General features: G+C 42.0%; 1 protein-coding gene across 1 annotated transcript in view; it reads left to right on the forward strand.

Annotated features, from left to right (window-relative positions):
• The window catches only part of Sik3 (SIK family kinase 3), a 225,485-nt gene that overhangs the window by 69,706 nt on the left and 138,537 nt on the right, over window positions 1-17,242 (forward strand).

Genomic DNA, 17,242 nt, shown 5'->3' on the forward strand with positions numbered 1-17,242 from the left:
TAGGCTTAAGAGAAATCAAAATAAAATATTCATGAACAAGTGTTTACTAAATTCTGAGTGTATGCTCAATGCACTAGCACCCCATATTATTTTGAAATGTTCAAGGATCTTTTTTCTTGGATGAGTAGATTTAGCATTTTATTGAATTCTGTCATGTAATATTCCTATTTTGTAATAATCTCTCTACTGGCTAGAATAAAACTCTGTCCATCTGAGTTTTAAATCTCAGAACATGGGAGGCAGAGGCAGGCAGATTTCTGTGTCAGAGGCCAGCCTGGTCTACAGAGTGAATTCCAGGACAGCCGGGACTATTTTAATTCACATTGAGGGAACTGAATCTTCTTGGTGTTTCTTTTCTTTTTTCAAACAGAAAAGCACACAGTCCAATGGTGACTTTGGTCTGTTGACCTCCTTCTCTATGTAGCCTAGGCTGGCTTAATACTCATGATCATTTTGTCTGCTTTAACCTCCAAATGAGTGAGATTACAGGCATGTGTCATCATGCCTAGCTCTCTCTCTCTCTCTCTCTCTCTCTCTCTCTCTCTCTCTCTCTCTCTCTCTCTCTCTCTCTCTCTCTCTCTCTCTCTCTCTTTCTTTCTCTCTCTCTCTCTCCCTCCCCCCTCTCACCCCCCACCGTGTGTGTGTGTGTGTGTGTGTGTGTGTGTGTACATGTACATACAAGCATGCAAACACTAAAGATCAAACTTATGGTCTCATACTTGGTAGGCAAGTGTTTTCCTGCTGAGCTATATCCACTGTTCCAGTAAGTTTGTTTACTTTGTATATGTCCCAGCTGCAGTAAGAATATATAAGCAGTTTGTTGCATTGCCTCTGCCATTATTGTATTTGCTAAGGTTTACCCGACTGTCAAATTGACTTTTCAAAACAAAATTATTGTCTTGTCTTTATCTTTTTAAAGATATATTTATTTTTATTTTATATGAATTGATGTTTTCCTGCCTGCATATATGTGTGAAAGTGTTAGATCCCCTGGAACTGGAGTTATAGACAGTTGTGAGCTGCCATGTGGGTGCTGGGAATTGAAATCAGGACCTCTGGAAGAGCAGAGAGTGCTCTTAACTGCTGAGCCATCTCTCTAGCCCCTGTCTTGTCTTTATAATCAAACTGTTTTCTTAGGAAATGTATGGTGGAAATTTCATTGCTAAATTTAATATTGTTAGGGGCTTGAGAGATAGGTGACTCAGGAGTTAAGAGCACTGGGTTGCTCTTGTAGAGGACCTGGGTTTAATTCCCAGCATCCACATTGTGGTGTCTCAAAACCATCTGCAACTTCAGTTCCAGGTTATCTGATGTTCTCTTCTGATCTCTATGGGGAATTGTCATGCATGTGGTATGCATGCATGCATGCATACATACGTAGGTACGTACATACATACATGCAAACAAAACGGTAAAAAATAGATGTGTAGATGATGGTATTCAATATGTTAATAGGGAGGTGCTTATGCTTCTGGTAGGGTTAATAGAATGGCTTTAAAATATAAATATATTACAGAAGAAAACAACAGATTGCCTTTTCTTTTTAACGGTAGGTGTGTTTTGTCTGCTTGTATGTCTCTTTATCTCATATGTACCTGGTGTCTGGAGGCCAAACCTTACAGATGGTTGTGAGTCACCATGTGGATATGGGGAACTAGGCTGTGTCCTCTGCAAGAGCAGTCTTAACCATTGTGCCATCTCTCCCCTGTGATAGATTTTGATTTTTTGTTTTGTTTTGATTTTCGTATGTTTGTTTTGATTGGGTCTTACAATTTGGTCTCTGGCTGCCCTGAACTCACTATGCAGACCAGGCTGGTCTTACACTTATCCAGCTCTTCTTGTCTCTGCTTTCCTAGATAGAGCTGGGATTAAAGACATGTACCACCATGCAGCCCCCTTGACAGATTTTTTTGATATGTAACATCAGAGGGTTTTCAACCTTTGTGTGTGTGTGTGTGAGTGCACATGCATATTATATGAGTGTGTGGATGGAGGTCAGAGGTCAATGTTGGGTGTCCTCTATTGTTCTCCACATTATTTTCTGAGACAAGGTTGCTCATGGAACCTGGAGCTAACTAGTTGGGTAGATTAGTGGATCAGCAAGCCTAGGACTCCTCAGGTATCCTCCATTCCTCAGTTCTGGGGTTACAGACCTGGCTTTTTAATGTGGGTTCTGGGGAATCTGAAATCAAGTCCTCTTGCCGAGCCACCTTACCAGCCCCGGGCTTCAACTTCCTGATTTATAAAAAACAGGTACAGAAAACCTTACAGTTGGCATCATATTTAATGACAAAAGTCTAAATGATTTTTTTCTAGGATTGGATTGAAACAAGGATATCTATGTGTGTTTTGTTTGTTCTTTTGGTTTTTTCAGACAGGGTTTCTCTGTGTAACCCTGGCTGTTCGGGAATTCATTCTGTAGACCAGGCTGGCCATGAAGTCACAGAGATCTGACTGTGTCTGCCCTCCAAGTGCTGGGATCAAAGGCGTGTGCCACCACTGCCTGGTCAACAGTAGAGTTTTGGAGGCAGAACTTGTACATATAATATCTTCTAAGATACACTTTTATTATATCTACAAAGGGTTATAATACCTGAAAAAACTGCTCTGTCTATTATCCACTGCCAAGATAATTACTTTTCTCCCTGTCCCACCCCCATATTTTATTTTCAAGACAGGGTTTCTCTGTGTAGCCCTGGCTGCTGTCTTCCCTTTAATTGAGATTGAGCCCTGCTGTGTTGCCCAAGTTGGCCTCAATTTCGTCTTCCTTCCTCAGCCTCCCAAGTACTTGGAATTATGGTAGGTGCCATTCTGTTAGGCTTGAAATGGTTGCTTTTCTCCCAGATGACTTTTGACAAAGGTGAAAAGCAACTTGATGAGGGGAAATTGTCTTGTGAACAAACAGTGGAGCAGAAGTTGGGCATCCATAGGTAGAAACATGAGTTCTTAGCTAAACTTCACATCTTATATAAAAAATCAACTCAAAATAGATCAAAGGGTTAAATGTAAAGTGTAAAGCTAAAAATTTCTGGGAAAAGAAAGTAGGAGAAATTTTTTTGCAAACTGGAGCAAGGAAAGAATTCTTAGAATTGACACCAAAAAATCATGATCCACAAAAGGAAAAAGTGACCCGCTGGGTTTCATAAAATGAAAACCTTTTGCTGTGTTAAAAACTATGCTTAATATGCTGTGATCTCAGCACTCTGGAGGCTGAGGTAGGAGGGGGTCAGGAGGTCGAGGCCAGCCTGGGCTACATACCAAAGCCAGACCAACAGGGCTACAGGCTCTTGTGCTAACAAGTGCTAACAAGATGACATAACTGACCACACCATGAGAGAAAGTACTTGCCAAGTTCAGTAAAAGAACGGTGCAGCTGGGCCATTGTCCTATGGGTTCCTAATCTGAGGAGTCACCTCTCACTCACATCCAGCAGAACTGAGGATAATTAATATGGAGGATGTATGCAGGGTGCATGTTGGATAAGGAAGGGGCTTGCATGCTTTTGGATTTTGGTGAGGGATGGAATGTTCTTAAAAGACAGTGCCCTGCAATTAGACAGGGTCTGCTGCCTCTGGAATAAAGAATTCCAAGCTCCAAGTAAGAAAGCTAGTTAGAAACTGGCAAAGGTGAAGAAGATATTTTACCTGAGAGGATATACAGGTGGCTCATAAGCATGGGGAGAAAAGTGGTATGTGCACACAGTTACTTTTAATAAATGCAAAAAGAAAGCTGAAAACATACAGAGTCGAATGAGATACCAGTACTTGTCAGTTATTGTATTTTCTGTTTGCCTGCCTGCCTGCCTTTGTGTATACCGTGTAAGAGAGTGTTTACAAGTGTGCGGATGAGCTTGTCCGTGCAAGCATGTGTGGAGGCCACAGGTTGGGTATCCTCCTCTATTGCTCTCCACCTTATGTTTTGAGGTGAGGTCTCTCCCTGAACCTCGAGCTGGCTGTTTTGGCTCGACTAGCTGGCCAGCAAGCCCCTGGGCCCTTCATGTCTCCAGTGCTGGTGCTACAGACAGTTGCTGCTACACTGGGTTTTTCATGGCTGCTGGGGATCCAAACTCAGCGTCCTCATGCTTGTGCATAAGCACTTGAACCCCTAAGCCATCTCTGTAGTTCCTGCATTCTTATTTTATATATTTAACTGGGTGTGCTGGGTTTTCTTTCAGCATTGTAAGTACTTAAAACTACCTATGGGGCTGGAGAGATGGCTCAGAGGTTAAGAGCACTGACTGCTCTTCCAGAGGTCCTGAGTTCAATTCCCAGCAACCACATGGTGGCTCACAACCATTTGTAATGAGATCTGGTGCCCTGTCTGACCTGCAGGCATATATGCAAGGAGAATGCTGTATACATAATAAATAAATCTTTAAAAAAAACTACCTATGAATATCATTTTAAACAGCTCATATCTTTATTGTATGGTTTTACTATAACTTATTCAACTATTTCTCTGTGCATTTAAGACTTTTCTCTTTTGTAACTATTATAAATGATATTCCGAGGAATCATTTTGCATGTAAAGTCGCTGTCAGGGTTCCTGAATGTTTAGAATAGATTCTGAGATGTGGCGTCACTGTGTTCATGGGCACAGGATCCCAGAGGCTTTGTGTTCACCATGTCATTACCACCACGCATAGAGATGCGTTCAGTTGACCTGACTTGGGGAAATGTGTATATGTGCCGTGGAAGAGGGAAGGGTAGGCTCCCAGGCCTTCATCTCTCCTCCGTGTCTTTAGCCTGCCCTGTGCTGGCATCATCCCTCCTTACTCGGTGCGTGTTTGGGTTCCCCGTGCTGCTTTTCTCAGCCCCCTGTATGTGTTTATAAGAATCCTCTCTTGCTAGTCAGAATGTAGTCTTCAACTACAGTTTACAGCCGCATCTTTTTTTCTTCAGAAGTGAACATAATCAGAAGTTTCAGATTATGTATTAGACACCTTTGCCTTCAACCACGTGGTACAAATTTAAGTGAGTGAAGTTTACCAACGTCTCCACTTTCCCCGAGGACTGCATGCCCTTTCTGTGTTTGAAGCAGAAAGTCTGGGAGGTAGCCTACACTTCCCTTTGAATTTTGCTCAGCACTTCTTGTCAGTTACCATGTGTTAAGATTCTATTTCCAAAATAGCACCCTAATTTGTTACCTCCCCCTTTTACCGTTTGTAATTTAGGCCCTCACATTTCATGTACTGCTGCGTTGGAGTCTAACTGGTTTGCCTATTTCTGGTCTCATATCCCTGTTTTATCTCGCCCACTTAAGCCAGTTTGTATTTTTGAATCCTGGATTTTAGCATTTACTCATATTCACTGTCCGATATCATATGTGAAAGAAAGCTTGCTATCCTTAGCATTGAGTTTGTGTGCCTGGACTCTGCTGGCTCCTGCTGTTTGCTGCCTGATCTCTGCTGTGCCATGGGTGGCTGCAGGTTGTGCCAGGACGGTTTCCTCTGGATGTTAGGTGATTCTTTTCTGGCCCCAGGCCACTGCTCATCCCAGGTCTCCACTTGCCAGCTGCCTGTCACATTCAAGCTCCTATGACACTGTAACCTGTGGAAAGGGGTCTCCACTGCAAGAGTGCCTCACCCTGTCCCTACTTCTCAGTTCCCCACTATGGCTAAAGTGTCCCTTGACCACTGTGCCAGATTATAACACTCCACCTCAGACCACCTAAACAGGAACTGTGTATGCTTTTTATTGCCTCCAGGATTATAAATGGTATTTAATAATTAATGTCTTGAGTAGATGAAGGATGAGTCAAAATCAGGGTGAAAGGTGAGAAAGGGATTGACTTTGAGGCAAAGTTGAGGAGTGGAAGCCATAGGAATGGAGTTTGAATCCTCCCACAGCTCCTTGTCTGCCCAGCTGTAGATAGCCGTTCCCTCCTCTAAATGCACGTGCTAGAATGGTAAAGGCAGCGGGGCTAATAATAGCAGCTGCCCCCGAGATAGCAAATGCCCACACATTAAGTGCTACAAGTACTGAGAAGGATCCTGGACTGCAGGCTACACGTGTGGAATGCAGTTTTTTTTCACTGAAGAAGGAAAATGACTTGGATCTTTGAGTAGACATGCCACCAGTTGCCGGGTTAATTTACTTGGTTTGGTGATACCTTGGTTGCATTGTTGACCGGTTGCTTTATTGTTGCCTTATCTCATCTCATGTTCAGACAGTGAAGATAGGTCAGGGTGAATCACTTTGAGACAAGTAGTCCATACCATAATTCTTGCTTATGGTCTCTGATGTGAAATTTCCCGGGTGATGAAGCATGCAGATGTGAACAGAGTTCCATGTTATTTCCTAACGTGGCTTGACTTTTCTAGCTATTCCTGGTGACAAACCTGTGTACTACTAGCCCGCCTCGTTTTTCATATTCTCTGTAAAGATGTATAGTTAGCAGCAGTGACTAATACGTTTTCAAGAAATGCTACCATAACCTTTAAGTCTGATGGGTAAGATTGAGCTACAAGCTGTATCCTTTGCCCTGCATCTGGATGACTGTATGCTCCCACCAAGTGAATCACATAATGAATATACATGAACTTAGAAAAACAAGTTTTTATAAGAACTTCTGATGTTCTGAAACAAAGTTAGTACATTGGTGATATTTTCCAAAAGCTTTCCATTAGTTCTGGCTATGCTTTGAGTGTGTCTTTCCCTTCATCATTTGTACTGAATCTTAATAATATTTTCCCCATTCTTTTTTCCTCCATGGAGGTACTTAATTTTACTGTTTTGCCATGCCCTTTGGATGAGTGAAACTGCCGAAATGCATCTTAGGTTGTTGAAAAGAGCAGCAGCCTGGGCCACATTGGCACTCTAGACTTCATTAAAAAAATTACTTGATTTATTTATTTTGTGTGCATGTATGTATATGGGTGAGCTTGTGCCAGAATATGTGTGTGCAGGTCAGGAGGGCAATATGGGATGGTTAATTCTCTCCTATCATGTGGGCCTCTGGGATCTAACTCAAGTCTGCAGGCTTGGCAGCAAGTGCCGTCACCCACTGAGCCGTCTCACTGGCCCTGCCTCTCTTTACTTCTCATTTCATGACAGAGATGTATTTATTCACATCTTTTGTTTGTTTGTTTGTTTTGTTTTTTATGATAGGGTTTCCTTGTGTAGCTTTGGAGGCTGTCCTGGAACTAGCTCTTGTAGACCAGGCTGATCTCAAGCTCACAGAGATCTTCCTGCCTCTGCCTTCCAAGTGCTGGGATTAAAGTCTTGGACCATCACCGTCCACTGATCCATCTCTCCATGTTGCTAGTAGGTTGTTTGTTTGTTTGTTTGTTTTTGTAGTCTGAATATTAAGTAGTAGGCGGAGAGCATATAGGGCTAGTCAGGTCCTCATTTTTTTTGAACCCTCATGCGACATTTCCCTGTTTGCAAAGCATCTTTTACCTCTCCAAGCTGCTATTGGCTTTGGTTAATGTTTGCAGAGGTCTGTGTAAAGAGTGATGTTCTGTCCCCATGCTCTGACCACAGTGACTGAACAAATCTGTACTAAGTGGTTGCCCTTTGGACAATACTACTCTTTCTCTGTGAACTTAGGATTTTCATTTGTACAAATAGTTCTGAAGGTTTAATGCTTATTTTCCTCCTCGAATCTGAAGACTTGTCTCTTTTAGTATAAAACTACTAAACGCTTGGTGATTCAGGTGCTTTTAAAGATGTGTGCTCGTTGGGAACCATCTATGTTGGCTCTTATACTCACCTTTCTGAACAAATGGATATACACTTTGATCTAACTCACTAGTCAGATCCTTGCTATTTTTCTCCTCTCTCTCTCTCTCTCTCTCTCTCTCTCTCTCTCTCTCTCTCTCTCTCTCTCTCTCTCTCTCTCTCTCTCTCTCTCTCTCTCTCTCTCCCTCCCTCCCTGCGTGTGTGTGTGTGTGTGTGTGTGTGTGTGTGTGTGTGTGTGTGTGTTGTTTTAGCTAGTTATTGATGTGGTTGAGGCAGGGCCTTTCCTGGGGGAAAATATAGCTTTGAACTACATTCCCTATCAGGTAAAAATGACGCACCCCCACCCCCATGACTCATTAATACCAGTAATGTGTTTTATTATTATTTTTTCTATGAGGAAAGATTCAAGAGCAAAGACTGGTTTGCTTTACAGCCCAGGTTTGTTTTTGGTGATTTCTAGACCTGGATGCAGGCAAACTCTACCACTGAGCGATATTTCTAGCCCCCAACTTCCATGCCTTTTTTGTTTGTTTGTGTTTTTGTAGACAGAGTCTCAGGTAGCTTGGGCTGGCCTTGAACTTGCTGTGGAGCTGAGGATAACCTTGAACTCTGATCTTCCTGTGCTGAGTGATGGGGTTACAGGAGTGAACCATACACCAGCTCTAATTACTAAGAAGAACTTACTTCGTTCATATGGTGACTCATTTAATCCAGGAAATGCTCATGGAATTACTAGCAGTTTGAAGCTAGCCTGGGCTCATTAGTAATACTCTGTCTCAAAAAAACCAAAACAAAACATTTAGTTTTAAAGCAAATAAAAAAAAACTCCTTTTGTGATGCTAAACAAAATATTTATTAATATTAACCATATGTATTTAGAAAAATATTATTAGGGAAGATTTGGTGATTAGCCTTCCAGGTGAAGCCTAAAACCCCATTACTAGTATAAGGACAGGTTAGTGGGTGTTACTTACTAGTACTGGGGAAGTGGTGTGTCTTGAGTAGGAAGCAAGGTCACAGTAAAATGATAACAAGAGAGTACAAAGGAATGGCAATATGACATGAAATTCCCAAAGACTTCATTTAGTCCCTGTGTTGTACCAGGGAAGTGGTACATCATCATGCCTTATGTGAGGCCACTGATCTATAATATCACTGCATTTGGACTTGTATGGGGCTTTGGAGGCTTCTATGTAGTTGGTTCAGTCTGTTCGAGGGGTAAATCCCAGTTACATAACAAAAATAGCATCCCTTTCTCTTTCATTTTGGGACAGGGTCTCACTGTGTAGCTCAGGATGACCTTGTTCTTAGGGTCCTCCTCCTTCACCTCCCCCTCCTTGGTGCTGGTATAATAGACATGTGCCAGCACCCCTGGTCTTTTCTTTATTCTTTGAAAGGATTTTAAAGGGATAGAAGCCTGTTGTGTAGTCTTAAGCTTGGTGGTGTCTCAGTGTTACTTTGTGACCCTTAGTGGTTTTTAGTATTCACAGTTACTTACTGTTTGCATTAATCCAGATCTATGTTTGGACTGCCAGACTAAATCTCAGATATTCCCGTCTTCTTTTGCGTAAAAGGGAGTTGATACTTGGTTTAGTATGAATTCTTCCTTAGGTTGGTTTCATCCTTTCCCCTCCCAACATCTCTCTCTGAGCCTCAGAAATTAAAGTGTTATGCTATTCACTTGGAAAATGTCATTATCATTTAGACAGTTTTGTAACTGCAATATTTACTGTTGGCTTCCCCAATGTTAAACCTTACTGATTAATTCTTAACAAAATGAGAATGAATTTGACATTGGGACCAAAACCTTTCTTTTGCAATCTGATAAGAACAAATTGACTTTAAGTTTAAATATTGGCAGAAAATGAGGTTTTGGTTTCTACTGATTTGTTAGTTGAACAAGCTCTGTTAAATTATGAGATGTTTATTTTGAATTTACTTAGCAATGATTTATTCCTAGAACCACTACTTTCCATCATGACCTTGAGTGGGTCACTGGAGCTTCATTTTTCTTCCTTTGTAAAATTACAACTTGCACTGTGATGTCTGGTATCCAACTCATTTATCACATTCTGAGATGTGTTTGTTTCTTTTAAAGTGTCACACACTTTAGTTTTGATCATGCAGACATCTCTTCTCGGTGCCATACGACCTGAGCGTTTGTTTCTCTTGGCCACTTTTCTGGCAGCATTCGCTGCCTTGTGGGGCAGTGGACACTCATCCTGCAGCATTGCGTCACTGCTAAGGTATCTTATGAAGATGATTATGATTTGTTCCTGGTATCAAAAATATTAACCTAGGGCTCAGTGCCAGCCTAGCATGCATGGGGCCCTGACAGTGACCCCCAGCAGGGAGGGAAGAAGTGATCAACTTGGAATGAAGTGGACAGTATTTTAGAGTGGTGCACTTAAGCTGGAGAGATGGCTCAGATACCTAGCATCCACTTAGAAGCCCCGTGTGGCAGTGTCTGTAATCTCAGGACTGGGAGGAGGGAGCAGTAGAACGCAGGCAGATCATGTACTCACTAGCCAGCCTGTCTAGCCAAAAGAACAAGTTCTAGGTTCATTGAGAGAGTGGAGAGTAACAGAAGACACATGGTGTAAACCTCTACTGTGCTTGCATGGGCCAGCCACCTATGGACATGTATGTACTAATGCATGCATCCACACACACATATGCATACATAGTGACACTGTTATTCTTGTTTGGAATTTGATTTTTTTCTCATTTTTCCTCATATTTTATCACAGTTTTTAGTGGGTATGGTTTAAATATGAAGGCCCCCCCAAGAAAAAAAGCCCATGTGTCATAGGCCCAGCCATACTTAGCAGTGGACAGAGATACATCACAGTGCTCTGATGTAGTAGTCAGTGGATTAGTCCATTGGTGGATTTGTTATCGAATGCAATGGTGCAGGTGGCAACTGCGGCAGGTGGGTGGGTCCTGCTGGAGGATGGGATCACTGCTGCATGACTTTGAAGAAGATAGGTCTTGTTAAGCAGCCTCTTCCCCTCTCCCTTTCCTTCTTCTTGGGTGCTTTGCTTTGCCACACGCTCCTACCACCTTTCTACTCAACACAAGCCATAACACTTTGAGCTTAAATAATCTTTCCTCTTTAAATTGCTTACCTCAGGTATTTTGTCATAGCAGAAGGAAAATGAGTAACATAGAGTTACTTTGGGCAGTTTTCAGTAAAAAGTACATTCTCACATCCTATGGTGTTTTCTGTCTTCTTTACCCTTACCTAAAACAGTATTGCATAATGCTTGCTGGTGATACTGTGTGTTTTGAGTTAAATTCACTCATGAAGAGCTCTTACATGCATTTTGTAATTTTAACCTCATTGTGAGCTATCTAAACAGTTTCCTCTCTCTGACAGCTGAAGAAACAGATTTGGAGAGATTAAGTAATTTTACTAAGGCTAAGTAGCTAAACCCGGAAATCTATACTGCTCTTTCATATACAGAATTTCTAAATTCTTCCTCATTTAGCTGTAAAGGACTGCATAACCAGTTTGTTTCCCACTAGAGTGGTGACATACTCCCTCCTTCTTCTTCCCCCTCTCTCCTCTTTTTAACAATGTGATAAGTGTCTTGTTCTGCTGCCCAGGCTGGCCTGGAACTCCTGAGCAGGGGATCTTTTTTTGTCCCAGGCTCTGTAGTAGGGGGACTATAGGTGCGTGCCTCCAGACATGGCTGTCCTTGTTTTCTTAAGAAACTGTAACCAGCCAGGCATGGTGACTCGGAACTGTGCTGCTATCACTTGAGAGACTGAAACTCTCTGCTTGGAAAACAAGCAGAACCCACAAACCTCAACTTCAGTGTATTGTTTTAATTCTTGTTGTTTGTTTTGTTTTGTTGATTTATTCAATTTATTTTGCTTTTGAGGTAGGGTCCCTTGTATCCCAGGCTAACCTCCTGAACTCCTGACCCTTTTGCCCTTACCTCCCAAGTGCTGGAAAAGCAGGAGAGCACTAACACACTCAGTCTGTCCCTCCCACTCCTTCCTTTCTCCCCTTACCTCTCTGTTTCACAACAACTCATCTGTCACTTTTCAAAGTCATAGCACAGTGTGAATTTGGGATCAGGAAGCCCTAAGTTAGAATTGTAGCACATTTAAAATGTGCAAGGCCTCTTGTTTCTAAACAGCTCAGATGGCTATTAACCATCATTGGGGGTCTTTGTGGAAATGAAACTAAGGGGAGAAAAAACCTAGCTCACACATACATGCTTGTGTGTTTAGCCTGGCAAATGTGGAGGCTAACCCTTCTCTTAGTTCTGCTTATTTTGGAGTAAATCCAAATTTCACGGTAGTCATTCAGGACTTTTCTTCAGTTAGGTTTTTTTTTTTAAAACAGGTTTACCTCCCTCCCTGTTTTAATTAATTAAATCATTTGACACTAATTAAACAATAATTTAAATGTAATTAATTAACATTTGGCACTTGTGAGGATTGAGCCTTCGGCATGTTGAGTGTTCTGTGCTTGAGTTACACCATACCCTCAGTGCCTCCCAGTTTTCAGAACTGAATTTTCGTTTGCCAGGTGTCTTTTTATCACATATTTCCCAAAAATGATATCCTGATGATTGAGAAGTTAACAAAATTAGATAGTGTCAGTGTGCATTTTTTTAGTGAGGAAGATAAAATACCTTGGTTACAGAGGATTCTTATTCCAAGTTCACCTAATACCGGAATTCTGGAAAAACAAAATTACTCACCTCTACAAGCCTCTGTGTCCACACCATAGTGTCACCAGGGCCATGGCTGGGCAGTCGTGAAGACTGTGTCAAGGCTCCCTTGCCATACACAAGCGCTTTTCATGGTGTGTCCCTTGAAGAGTGGGTTTTGGTGGAGAGAGCTCATTGGTTTAACTACATCTTAAGGTTTATTGCAGAGCCTTCATTTACCAGCATGTTCTGATCCTTTTGCATTAGTGGAAAGCTATGACTCATACAGGAGAGCATGTGCTGGGGGCTCACTGTGAGTTAGTAGGTGAGACAATGGTGAGTTGTGGGTGATAACCCAACTTCTTTCTTTCTTTCTTTTTTTTTTTTTGAGACAGGGTTTTTCTATGTAACAGGTTTGGCTGACCTGGAACTACTTCTGTAGTCCAGGCTGGCCTCAAACTCACAGAGATCCACCTGTCTCTGCCTCCCAAGTGCTGGGATTAAAGGCGTGTGCCACCACCGCCCATCATGATGACCCAGTTTTGAGCCTTGACTTTGCATTTCCAGATGCTTTCTGTGGTTTAATAGGATTGCTCTGCCACTGGTGGCTTGGCTAGGATATGAGTTCACTTTCCTTTATGGCATCCATGTAATGGGCCACAAGATTAATATGTGACAAGGGCTTTTCTGTGAAGCTTGCTGTTTCCATTAAGAGAGAACAGTGTGTGAGCTGTGTGTTTTGTTGTCTGTGACCACGTAAGGGAGAATGTTACGACCACCTGTGGTCAGTGTTTCATTGGCAGGAGTCCTCCCCTCCCCTTATTCGTCACTTCAGATTGCTGTGGGGCTTGTGAGTTCTGCTCTGCACACTTCTTGCTTGCACTCCTTAACCACTTTCCTCCATGGTAGAGAGAACCTTTGTCTTGAGGAGGCTCTGGAGAATTTTTAAGGCAACTGTGTAAGTCATGGCCTCAGGCTGCCACAGTGCCCATTCAATTTACCTGAGTTCCGTTTTGGACTTGATATGGAATCTGTCCCTCTAGGCCAAGGCTGTGGCCTATAAGCAAATGACCACTGAAGCCACTTCTTTCCCTACACTTAATAGCCTTAGTTTCAGGCCTTTTCTTAAGCCTCATGGAGAGTGTGATGTTTGTCTATAGTTACAATAGTGTCTATTTTAGTGGGTCACCCTTCATTCCTTTGTATGGAGTGTGTAACATGCCAGATACTCCATTTCTTGCCTTCTTTCTTGGACTCAACTTGTTGCTTATATAAATGGCATATTCCATGGTACTTTCTATTATCAAAAGCAGCAACTAATAGTAATATAAATAAGTTCTTTGGTATGAACTAAATACCATGAATCAGATGTTATTCCATTTTAGAGATGAGTAGATTAACATTAATGGTTAAAACCCAAACTTGAGTCAGTAAATGTCAGTCACTAGATTCAAACACAAGTAGGTCAGACTTGAAGCTGAAAGTCTGAAAGATACAGGTCTGCTGAACCATTCATGATTCTCCTAGGGCCTCTTACTGCCCTGTGTAACCTACAGCTCATTTCCGAACCACTTGATGCCTAGTTTTCCCATTCATAAATTATAATAAGGGCAGTACTTCCTACCATTAAAGTAAGAGAATTAGGACCAGAGTTGCAGCAGACATTCGTATTGTGAAAATGAATCTCTCCATGAGGGAGAATAAGTTAGAGGACTGACCAGAAAATGCAAAGTTAGGCCTGGGAAATAGCTCACTTCATGTGCAAACATGAAGACCCAAGCTCAAATATCCAACACCCTTGTAAAAATCTGCAGTGTGATACCCACCTGTAATCTCATTGTGCAGAGGGGCAGAGAAACGGAAAAGGTGGAGGGGGCAGGGACTGGGGCATCCTTGAGGCTTGCTGGTCAGCTAATATAGGCAATTGGTGAGCTGTAGATTCAATGAGAAACTGGTGGTTTGAAAGGAAATGGTCCCTAAAGGGAGTGGCATTAATGGAAGGTGTGGCTTTGTTGGAGGAAGTGTGTCACTGTGGAGGCGGGCTTTGAGGGTTCATTTATGCTGAAGCCACACTCAGTATCTCAGACCACTTCCGGCAGTGAGTCAAGATGTAGGACTCTCAGCTACTTCTCCAGCACCATGTCTGCCTGAATGCCACCATTTTGCACCATGGTGATAGTGGATTAAACCTCTGAAACTGTAAGCAAGTCACCCCAATTAAATGTTTTTCCTTTATAAGAGTTGCCATGGTTATAGTGTTTCTTCACAGAAGTAGAAACCCCAACTAAGACAGAGACCCAGTCTTGCTGTAGAGGAAGACACTCTGGCTTCTACACACCGTACCCCTGCTTATGTATGCAAAACACATGTATACCTTATACAAAGAGAAATTGAAAACTAGAAATTTATGAGGCATGTGGAAAAAGCATTCTAAACTATGATCAAACTATTATAGGCACATGGAATTCCCTAGAAATTCTGATTTCTCTCTCTCTCTTTTTTCTTTCTTTTTTGGCTTTTCAAGTCAAGGTTTCTCTGTATAGCCCTGGCTGTCATGGAACTAGCTTTGTATTCCAGACTGGCCTCAAATTGCTTTACCTGCCTCCTGACTGCTGGGATTAAGGTGTGTGCCACCAATGCCTGGCAGAAATCTTGACTTTTTTTTTATTAATTTACTTTTTATATTCCAAAATCAGTTCCCCCTTCGTCCTCTCCTCCCGCTGCCCCCACTTCTCCCCTCCTCCCATCTGCTCCATGGAGAGGGTAAGGACTCCCCTAGGAAATCTACTAAGTCTGTCCCATCATCTTGTTGAGGCAGGACCAAGGCATCTCTCCACCTCCACACTCCTGTGTCTAGGCTGAACAAGGTATCTTTCCATATAGAATGGGCTCCACTAAGTCAGTTTGTGCATTAGTGTTAAATCTTGGACCCACTGCCAGTTGCCTCATATATTACCCCAGCTACACCACTGTCACCTATATTAAGGGAGTCTAGTTTGGCTTTATGCAGATTCCCCATTTGACATACCTGACTGAGTTAGTGATTTCTTACTAGCTCAGATCAGCTGATTCTGTAGGTTTCCCTATCATGGTCTTGACTCCTTTGTTCCTTACTTCAGTTGTACTCCAGGAGCTTGGCCCAATGGTTAGTTGTGGATTTCTGCATATGCTTCTATCTGTTTTTGGAAAAGGGTTCTAGCTTCTCTGGGGTTGTGGATTATAGGCTGGATATCTTTTGCTTTATGTCTGCTATCCACTTATGAATGAGTACATACTATATTTGTCTTTTGGTTTTGGGTTACCTCACTCAGAATGGTTTTTTTTCTAGTTCTGTGCATTTGACTACAAAATTTAGGATGCCATTGTTTCTTACCACTGAGTAGTACTCCATTTGTGTAAATATACCACATTTTCTTTATCCATTCTTCAGTTGAGGAGCATTTAGGTTGTTTCCAAGATATGGCTATTACAAATAATGTTCCTATGAACATATCTTTGTGGTGTGAATGTGCCTCCTTTGGGTATATGCCCAACATTGGTATTGCAGGGTCTTGAGGTAGGTTGATCCCTAATTTTCTGAGAAATTGCCATACTGATTTCCACAGCAGCTGTACAGTTTCCACTCCTGCCAACAATAGAGGACCGTTCCCCTTTTTCCACATCCTCTCCACCATAAGCTGTCATTGGTGTTTTTGATCTCAGCCATTCTGAGATGGAATCTCAGAGTGGTTTTGATTTGCATTTCACTGATGACTAAGGATGTTGAACATTTCCTTAAGTGTCTTTCCCACATTTGAAATTGTTCTGTTGAGAGTTCTGTTTGGATCTGTACACCATTTTTTAAATTGAATTATTTGGTAGTTTGAAGAAATCCTGATTTTTAAGAGACACTGTCAAATACTACAGAAGGCAGAACTTGCTAGTATCAGTTACAGCTGCCTCTAAGATGTTGTAGCTGTTCTTTGAGATGGTCTTGGGAACTGGCTTGTTCCCAAGGTGTGACTCTTGATAAAAACAGAACTACAAGACCTTTCAACCCTCATTGACTCTGCTTCAATACTCTACAGCATCTAAAAACTCATCTCATCTACCGTTATGCTGTGGTTATGGCGTCTGCATGAGAGGAGTGTCCCTGTTCTGGGTTTTTATTCTCCTTGTTGCCATGAGAACTCCCTTGTTTTCTGAACGTAGCTCTGATATGCTGTGAACTTACTGTTCCACCTAGCGCACTGTCAGGTTTGAAAGAGCCACACTGTGATAGGACTTGGGAGCAGATTTTTTTCTTTGTTTGTTTGAGACAGGACGGTCTCATGTAACCCAGACTGGTTTTGAATGTACTGTGTAACAAGGATGACCGTAAACTCCTGATCCTCCTGCCTCCATCTCCCAAGTACTGGGATTAAATTTGTGCGTCACTACACCAGGCAGAAAATAGGATCTTAAAGTTAAGAGTTTTAGCAACAGATTTCCATAATGTAGGGACAATAGGCATTTTCATTTTATCTTCTTGCTTACAAGGTTGAAGATTCATTCATTCATTCATTTATTTTAAATGTGAGACCAGGTGTGTAGCCCAGGTTGAGTGTGCATAGTGGTCCTGATTCTGCCTTCTGAGTGCTGGGTGTATATAACCGTGTCTGGGTTACACTAAAATCTTTCATTTGGACACTTTTACTCCCCTTCCACCATTAACCCATATAATTCTGCAGTCAGACCAGAGTTACAGTTCCCTAGGATACTGGCTCATGAGTGTGTGGAGGGCCATGTGCCTTGTCATCTCCCTGCCTGGTCTGGAAAGGGTTGTGTTGATGATCACCATACTTTCTGAGGTGCATTAGAATTTCTAAGTGATCTTGTTTACTGTGGTGATTTTCTAATTATTGAGTTTGTTGA

The sequence above is a fragment of the Mesocricetus auratus genome, unplaced genomic scaffold (genome assembly GCF_017639785.1).
Source record: "Mesocricetus auratus isolate SY011 unplaced genomic scaffold, BCM_Maur_2.0 Super-Scaffold_100022, whole genome shotgun sequence".
Classification (NCBI taxonomy): domain Eukaryota; kingdom Metazoa; phylum Chordata; class Mammalia; order Rodentia; family Cricetidae; genus Mesocricetus; species Mesocricetus auratus.